This window comes from Crocuta crocuta, unplaced genomic scaffold, assembly GCF_008692635.1.
Source record: "Crocuta crocuta isolate KB4526 unplaced genomic scaffold, BGI_CrCroc_1.0 scaffold4, whole genome shotgun sequence".
Classification (NCBI taxonomy): domain Eukaryota; kingdom Metazoa; phylum Chordata; class Mammalia; order Carnivora; family Hyaenidae; genus Crocuta; species Crocuta crocuta.
The window spans coordinates 3,002,914-3,011,959 of NW_027529996.1; positions in this window are offsets into that span (position 1 = coordinate 3,002,914).

Sequence of the window (9,046 nt, forward strand, 5' to 3'; positions counted from 1 at the left end):
TGAGACCTTCCTTTTTTAAACATAAGTATTGAATACCTCTTTCCTCTGATGTAGCTCCTGCCAAAAATTTTGGTATGTTATATTTTCATTTCTGGATACTTCAAAGTACATTTTCCTTTTCCTTTCAATTTTTGCTTTATCCAACGGTATTTAGGAGTGTGCGCTTTGCTGTTTAATTTCTAAATATTTGGGAATATATTAGATCTTTTTGTGTTATTAAGTTTTAGTTTAATTTTGTTATGGTCCAAGAATATGCTTTATATAAGATTTCAATTTTTCAAATTTGTTAAAATTTGTTTTATGGCCTAGGCTATGGTCTATCTTGGTGAATATTACATTTGTGCTCATTAAGAATGGGTATTCTGCTGTTGTTGACTGGATTATTCTATAAATGTCAATTAGGTAAAGTGGTTGATAGCAATTTTCAGGTTATTTATCTATCTATCTATCTCTCTATCTATCTACTTATTGTTTTTGTCTATCCTTATGCCAATACTAGACTGTCTTAATTACTACAGCTTTGTAGTATGTTTTGAAATCAGGAAGTGTATAATTTACTTACTTTTAATATGATAATTGATATAGGAATTTCCTAGAAATTGCCTAGGTAGCTATTTGTATACCTTCTTATACAAGATTTAAACACATAATACATTGTACAATTTAAACACACAATACATTGTATTGCCTTTACTTTAAATGAGAAATTACCTAATAATTTATTTACCTATATATAGCCCATTTTCTGTGTTGGTTTTTGTTTTTGTTTTTTTTTTTTTGGTCCATTCATGTATATCTGTATTTCCATCTGGTATTATTTCCCTTTAGTCTGCAGAACTTCCTTCAACATTTATTTTAAAACACAATTTCTTTATTTTACTTTCATTTTTGAAATTGATTTTACCAGATAAAGAATTCTAGATTATAAATGTTTCTTTCCTTTTTCACTTCAAAAAAAATCATTTGACTGCATTCTGGGTGGCATTGTTTCTGACCAGATGTCAACAGTAATTACTATTATTTTTGTCTATAGTTTATTTGCCTTTTGTTCTCTTCTCTGATCACTTTAAAGGTGTATCCCTTTATCTTTGGTATTTGGCAATTTGACTATTATATGCCTGGGAATGGTTTCCTTTGTGTCTATCTGTTTGTGATTCATTCAAGTTTTTGAATCTGTGTGTTGACAGTCTTTATCAAATTTGGAACATTTCAGCCATTGTTTCTTCAAATATTTTTTTCTGCTATAACGTTTTCCTCCACTTCTCTTGGAACTCCAGTTTCACATATTTCAGACTGTTTGATTTTTTAAATATTGTTCTTTTTTTTAAGTCTTTTCTTCTTCATTCTTTCTATTGATCTGTCTTCAGCCTCCTTTTTTGTGTGTCCAAGATGTGACCATCTAGTGGATTTTTACATTTTTGATATTGTATTTTTTGTTTATTTGTAGAATTTTCATGTGGTTCTGTTTTTACACTCTGCATTTCTCTAGTAAGAGCCCCTGTTTGGTCACTACTTATGTCCCACTTTTAAATCTTTAACCATATTTACAAAATTCTGCTAATTTCTATGTCTGTGTTTTTCTGGGTCCATTGTCAATGACTACTTTTCTCATGATGATGAATCATATTTCTCTCATTTTTCATATCTAATAAAATTTTTATTTTATTATACTTTATTTTATTTATACTTTACATTGTGTTATGTGTTTGAGAATTTGGATATTGTTGTTTTAACGAGTTTTGTGGGGTTTTTTCCCCTATTCATTAATTTACTGGCAGATCAACTTGATTATGTTGAGTTTTGATTTTAGGTTTTGCTTGAATATGTCTATAGTAGCCTTTATTTTAGGCTAGTGTAGCTTTCCCCTACATTATGACCTTTTTGGTGTGCCCATGCAAGCCTTTCTTCTCTAAATTATAGCCTTCTGGGGGTCTTAACTGAATGCTCAGGGTGTTTACCAAACTCTCCTTACTTGCTGAATAGAATTCTAAATTCTTTCATAATCTGCAACCTCTGGAATCCTCATTTAGTTCAGAGCCCCCAGAAGCTGTTCTCTGACCGGCCTCCCAGAATCTTACTCTCTTACTTATGCAGCTTAAAATTCAGCTAACTAATCAAGAGGATTTATATACAGATTTCTAGAGCTCTTACCCTGTACACGTTCTTCCTCTCGAGTATTCTGTCCCTCCAATTTCAATTGCCTCCTTATCTCTGAACTTCAATCTTTCTTTCCTTTATCCTACAAGATGGCAGTTCTTTATTTGGTTGCCATAGTTTTGTGTTGTGTTTTTAAAGGTATCCCCAGGCAAAAAGCCAGAAAGAATGTGGAATTCACCTTGTTTGTTTCTTTTACCTCAAGGTCACAGTGCCACACTACTATGCCTAAAAACAGTTGTTCACATATTTTGTCTAAATCTATTATTGTTTATTATGGGAAAGTGAATTTAATATCTGTTCTCCGTCATGGATGAAATCAAATTACTCATTAAAAATAATTCAGTTCCTTAATATTCTGTTTCTGATCATCAGTATCTCAAGTCTATGAGTTATAATTTTTATTTCAACTGATTTTTCTTTTTGATGACTTTTTCCTTTCAGTTTGATGATCTTTGAAGACGAACTTTTATTTGTTTGGTCTTAATTTGCAAGGAGCCTGGGAGCTGATGTCCTGCATACTTTTTTCCAGAAAAGATTTTGTAATTGCTGCTTCTGGAAGCCAGGGGGCACTACTAACCTGAGTCCACTTTGGTCCACTTAAGATCCTGGGCTTAAGGCACTAGCCTCCTGTTTTGCTTTTCTACCTATGACAGTGGCTTAGTTTTCAGATCTTGGGTATGCAATTGGCAGTGTCCTCTAGATAGCTCTGCTTTTCTAGTTTTGTATTTTCACACTGTTCCTCTAATTTTAGTATAACTTTTGTTTTTATGTCTTCTGGTGGAGGAATTTTGGAGATTTTCTGTAGCGAAAGAGAGAAAGAAGGAAAGAAAGGAAGGAGGAAAGGAAATTAAAAAATTAAACGATTGATATATATTATGTAGATTTTACAATGGAGCTGATACTTGGTCAATAGGTAAAATTAGCATGAGTTCTCTGAGGTATCCTGAAGGAAGACTGAGAGTTCTGCCACTCCGAAGAGTTACACTTTCCTGAAATTTTTTTCTACTTGGGTATATGGCCATGTATTATATCCAGGTAAGTGGATTTAAGGGGCATATTTTAAACTAACCTTTATCAAATGGAAACATGGCTTAAAAAGAATATTGCAAAGAAATTTTGTGTATGCAATGTATGTGATAATAGCACACAGTTTTAAAATGTGGAAGATCAGAAATGTCTGCTCCTGATAGTGGCACTTTATCAACATCATTAAAAGGAAAAAGCAGTGGCAATGGAATCAGATGTCACCGTGTCAGCCAAAATTTTTTAAATGTAAATTCAGTGAAATATGAATTTATGTAGATTATTCTTTACTATCAGTTAAGTCTCAGTGTATATTGTTCCTTGACATGTTAGCTAATGGTAGTATAAAGCTATCTGTTTAGCAAACTATTTAAAAATAAGTATTCAGAATATGAAGATAATTTTCTATATTTTTTCAGTGATGTTAGATGTCAGGTAGTATTGAACCCAATCCTCTGCAAAAAGTGAAACATACTTAGCAACAGACAAAAAGGTACCTATCAGTGGGGAATATAGTGGCATTTCCTGCTATGACAAAAAAATGACTGACAAAAACACAAAGAAAAAACTTGCTGACAAACTTAAATGTAATTCCATTGGTCAACCAAGACAGAAAAAGTTAAAAAAAACCCTGAAGAGTTAAAGAAAAAGCTACTCGATCAAAAACACATTATGGAGGGGCGCCTGGGTGGCTTAGTCGGTTAAGCGTCCGACTTTTGCTTGGGTCATGATCTCGCGGTTCGTGGGTTCGAGCCCCGCGTCGGGCTCTGTGCTGACTGCCAGCTCAGAGCCTGGAGCCTGTTTCAGTCTGTGACTCCCTCTCTCTCTGACCGTCCCCTGCTCATGCTGTCTCTCTCTCTTTCCTAGAAATAAATAAAAAACAAAAAACAAACAAAAAAAAAACACATTATGGAAGCTTTGCTGTGCAATTGGATAGAAGCATGGATGTTTCTACACTTGACTTAGTTTACGGTATTTGCTGAATTCTGTTCAGTAATGAAAATACACAGGTCTCTACTCTTTTCCTACAACACCAAAGATGTACCAAAGAAACATATCCTTATCAGTAAACAACATCCTTAAAAAAAGCAATATTTTGTGATAAATAGATGAAGTTTCTATAAATGCAAATTTAAAAGGTATTCACAGAAGAGTAGAGATAGTACCACATATGAAAATTTTATATAATAAAGACCTTTAAAACATAGCTTTATTTTCATACATCTTGAAAAGAGAAAGTGACTATGACAATCTTGTGAATTATGCAGATGCTGATATTTATTTAGCGGTAAACTGTTTTTCATGATGACTGGTGGCTTTTTATCTATCTTGTTAGTACCATGTTACCTAACAGATGTTTTAAAAAATATTAAATTTAATCTTTCCCTTCAAGGTAAACAATAATTAAGAATCTTACTACTTTTCAAAAGAAATTTGTGCTAGGAAGGGAGCACTTAGAAAATAAATATTTGGAAACATTTCTATAGTTTTTTTTAAAGACATTTAAAAATATGAATGTGTCAGCTTACATATGTTTTTATATCGGCTCACTTAAAAATCATAGAAACAGTTTTTTAACCTGTTTAAAATCTTTCTGATGAAGAGTTTTAAAACCATTTTGAAATCATTTGCTAAAAATTTCTAAATGTCATGCCTTCCAGTTTGCTATAAAAAATGGATTGACATTAGGAAAGATGGACATTTTTTTAGCTAAATTACATTAAAAAAAACCTTTGTATAACTCATTGTGGAATTGAAAAATAAGTGTTATGTTTTAGAAACTTTAGCCAGTAGGCTAGTTCTTCCATTTTTAAAAAACTGTATATTGTGAGCTACTAAAACTAAACATCCAGATAAGCTCTTCTTAGAATTGGGTTCTGAATTGCTATATCATAAAGTATTTAATAAAACATTAAAAAAATAATAAAGTATATTCAACCCCATTGTTTTTACTAGTGTCATTAGTAAAGTAACATTAAAATTAACACTTTTTATTTCATCTTTATGTTTTATGTCTTATTTAATAAAAACAAAATAGGGGTGCCTGGCTGGTTTATTTGATGGAACATGTAACACTTGATCTCAGGGTTGTAAGTTCAAGCCCCATATTGGGTGCAGAAAGGACTTAAAAATAAAACCGTTAAAGAAAAAAAAAGTAAATACACATGTATTGGAGTATGGGCAAAAATGCTCTTTTTAAAATGATGAAATGCACAAATAATTTAGTAGTTCTATTGCTTAACATTAATGATAATGAAATGTTAATTTCATTGTAATTTAGAATAGCCAGAAAAATTTCTCTAAAATAATTTTCCTTAAAAAATTATACAAGTAAAAATTTGTTTTAGAACAGTTAAAATGAAAAAGGTAAAAGACACGCAAAATTCTACCAACCAGTGATAATCACTGTTGAGATTTTTGTGCATACCATTCCAAATTTTATTTTCCGTATATATGTATCTCTTCTTTCACAAACATAGGCTCATACTCTATTTAAAACTATTTTTATAGAGTGCCTTTATACCTTTTAGAATTTTTTTAAAATAAAAAATTTTTTAAAAATAAAATTTAAAATAAATTTTAAAATAAATATTTTGGGACACAAATTAAAATTTAAAGGAACAATACTAAGAAACTACTTCCTGCTATTTTGGGACAGAGGTTAAAATTTAAAGGAACAATGCTAAGAGATAAACAACACCAAGGATGAATCTTCATAGTCAACACTGTGGAGGATTACAGCATTTGTTTGATTTAGTCCATTGCCTGTCATTTTAATGTTCTTTAAATGTGTGATTTAACTCTGAAGAGAAATTACCAAAACAAAACAAAACAAAGCAAAACAAAACAAAACCGATCAACCAAATGTTGTGGTTTTCAACTTGCTTTATCTTTTTATGGCCTATATAGTAAGGCAAATAGATAAAGGGAACTAAGATTTTGGCAAGGTTTTGTTTCTGTTCAACATTATCTCTGTATCTGAAACTGGTAACATTTGGTTTATAAATTAGAATTATTACCTTTGTGTAATAGGATAGAAAATAGATCCCAGATAGTGATTATTAATGGAGGCACTGTATCTTCCAAATCAGTTCTCTCTCTCAGAGGTGTGGTCCTGGACCCAATCTCATATAACATTTTTTATCAGTGACTAATACTATGAGAAAAGGACATTCATTCACACAGCACAGGAAACCTAGTATGGAAATGAAAACTGAGAAGCAGAAGTCAAATTCTCAATGACCAGATTAGAATCAAAATGACCCGGAAAATTGGAGAAGTAGTCAAGAAGTAAACAAAATGAGTAAAAACATAGGGGTGGGCTAAAATAAATAGGGAAGGAAAACAAGTTTCAAAAAGAGGAATACCTAGCTATTGGTAAGTATAGAAGATAACTTAAAGATTTTAACAAATAACACACTTACTAGAATCAATAATGCATTGTTTAAAAAGCAAACACAACATTGTGAAATGTATTCTTTACTAAAATTTACCTAAACTCCTGCTTCCCAGTTGAGTGTCATTTGCAAACAGTAAGAGCTTGTTCTTTTTTTTTTTTTTTTTACCAGAAATGCTATTATTCACCTTAACAACAAAGGTGAGGAACACAGACATTTACATGACTGAGATAGTAATAGAAGAAAAAGTAGTTTTATTGTAAGACTGGAGAAAGATTTTTTTTTTTCCCTCTTGGAAGAGATGGAATAAGTGAATAATGATCTTTACATAGGAATGTATAGTTATAAAGAGAAAGGCTGTTAGAGTCAGGCTTTCATGTACATAAGTAATTTAAAAGTGGATCAGTTGTACTCAACTTTCATGAAAGAATGAAAGAAAAAAAAAAGAAAGAGAAAATGAAGTTAAATTGTGTTAGGAAGGAGTTAATTTAGAATAAATAGGGACACAGAATAAAAACGGTTGGTTGACAACTGAAACAGTTCTAAGAACCTGGTAGAATTTCCACTGATAGATTTCTACTTCTCTAAAGTGGTGAAATGTAATACATGGAGGGATGAAATGCAAATGTTTAATGTCCTAACCAGACCTTAAACTTTGTGATTTCTCCCTTAGACTGTAACTAGAATAATTTTGTACCAAGACCTAAAGGCTACAAAATCAAGAGCAAGTATGTTGTTATCAAAATTACTACTGATTACGTCAGGAGACTTTTTTTTAAAAGTACTCTAATTGTGTTGCATCCTTGAACAAGGGCAATAGCAGGAACAGATATCTTATTGCAGACCTAATTAAAAAAACAAAAGGCAGGAAAGCAGGGACAGAGAATAATATCCCAAGGAAGCACTGTTTCTCCTTTATTTTCTTGATGATGCTACTCTATGCTGCTTTAATTTTGCTTTTCATAACTTTTAATTATTTTATGCTAGATACATATTAACTATAGAGCATTTGAAGAGTATAGACAGCAAACAAGAACAGAAACCGTATGTGTCATCCCACATCTGAAAGGGAAATAAAACCATTTTGATGCATATCTTCTCAGACTTTTTTCTATGTACACAGATATGTAAAATATTTGTAATATATAATTTTATTTTGATATGTATTTTAAACGTTTATAAAAAGGGAACTTTGTAATCTCTTGATTTAAAATCATGAACATTATTTTCTATAAATATACCAGACCTATATTGCTTAATGGTTGAGATAATTTGCATAATCCCTACCTTTGGTCAATAGTGTCTCTGTTCACTATTACTAACAACAGCAATTGTATCTCCAATATTGCTTTTCTTTTTTTTTTCACATTAAAGAGAGCATTGGAACAAAGGAATCCCAGGCATGTAGTCTTCCAACCTATTATTTATTGCACACTTATTTATCCTGGCCACTAAATGAAGAGTCAGAAGAGATGTGGTTAAAGCAAATCTCCACTGGTTAACTTCTAGTTTCACGTAGAAAGACAGAGGAACAGGAGGCGACACAACACTCACCCTCTCTTTAGTCCACTAACTTGAAAGTTGCTGGGTCAGGGGCCAGGTGTATATATATTAGGTAAAAGCTTCTAGACCTGAAATCTCTACAGCTAATAGTCATTAGGTTTATGTATAAAAAATGTTAATCCACAACATCTACATTAGCCAGTGTTGCAGAAGCTACACAGACCGAAAACCCGACACAGCCCTCAGCGGCGTCTGCTCGGTTCCAGGCGGAGGAAACCCTCTCCCCGGGCCTCCGGGCGCCCGCGCGTGCGCGGGAACCATCCCACCCGCCGCCCCATACGACCCCCGTGCACTCCAGGCTTCTCGATCCTCTTCTCCTGGCCTGCGCCAGGCGGTCAAAAACAAAACGGCCGCCAGACCACTTCCTCTTAGAGAACTTCTTCTGGCTGAGTGTGGTTTTGAAGATCAAGTGCAAGGCTACTTAGCACGGTGGTCAGAGCGAGGGTGGAAAACAAACTTTGTTACATGTGAACTTGGTTGGAGCAAAGCGACTCTAGGAAGGGATCTGAGCTACGTTAAAACTGTTCGCAACGTTGTTGTTGTTTTGTTTTTTTCAGTAGACATCGTTTTAACTGATGAATAAGGAAGGGAGCTTGAAAACAAGCAGGAGAATCAGGCAGGATGGTTTCCGCAGGTGGCCAGCCGGCCGCATCCCGACCTCCTCCCAGCTCGCCCCGGCTCTGATTACAGTTTCCGCGGCACTGGAGGGGAAGCATCCTTCACGCTGCAAACTCATCAATGGGATTCCCCTCGTGGGAAATGCCATCTCCCAGCCGACTTGCTCTCACAGGGCCGCGCGCGTAGCCGCGACCTCGAGCATCCCGGCGGACGGACGTGTGCGCGCGCCGCGAGCTGCAAGGAGACCCCAGGTCGGCCCCGCGCTCCCTCCGCGCCCGGGGCCCAGC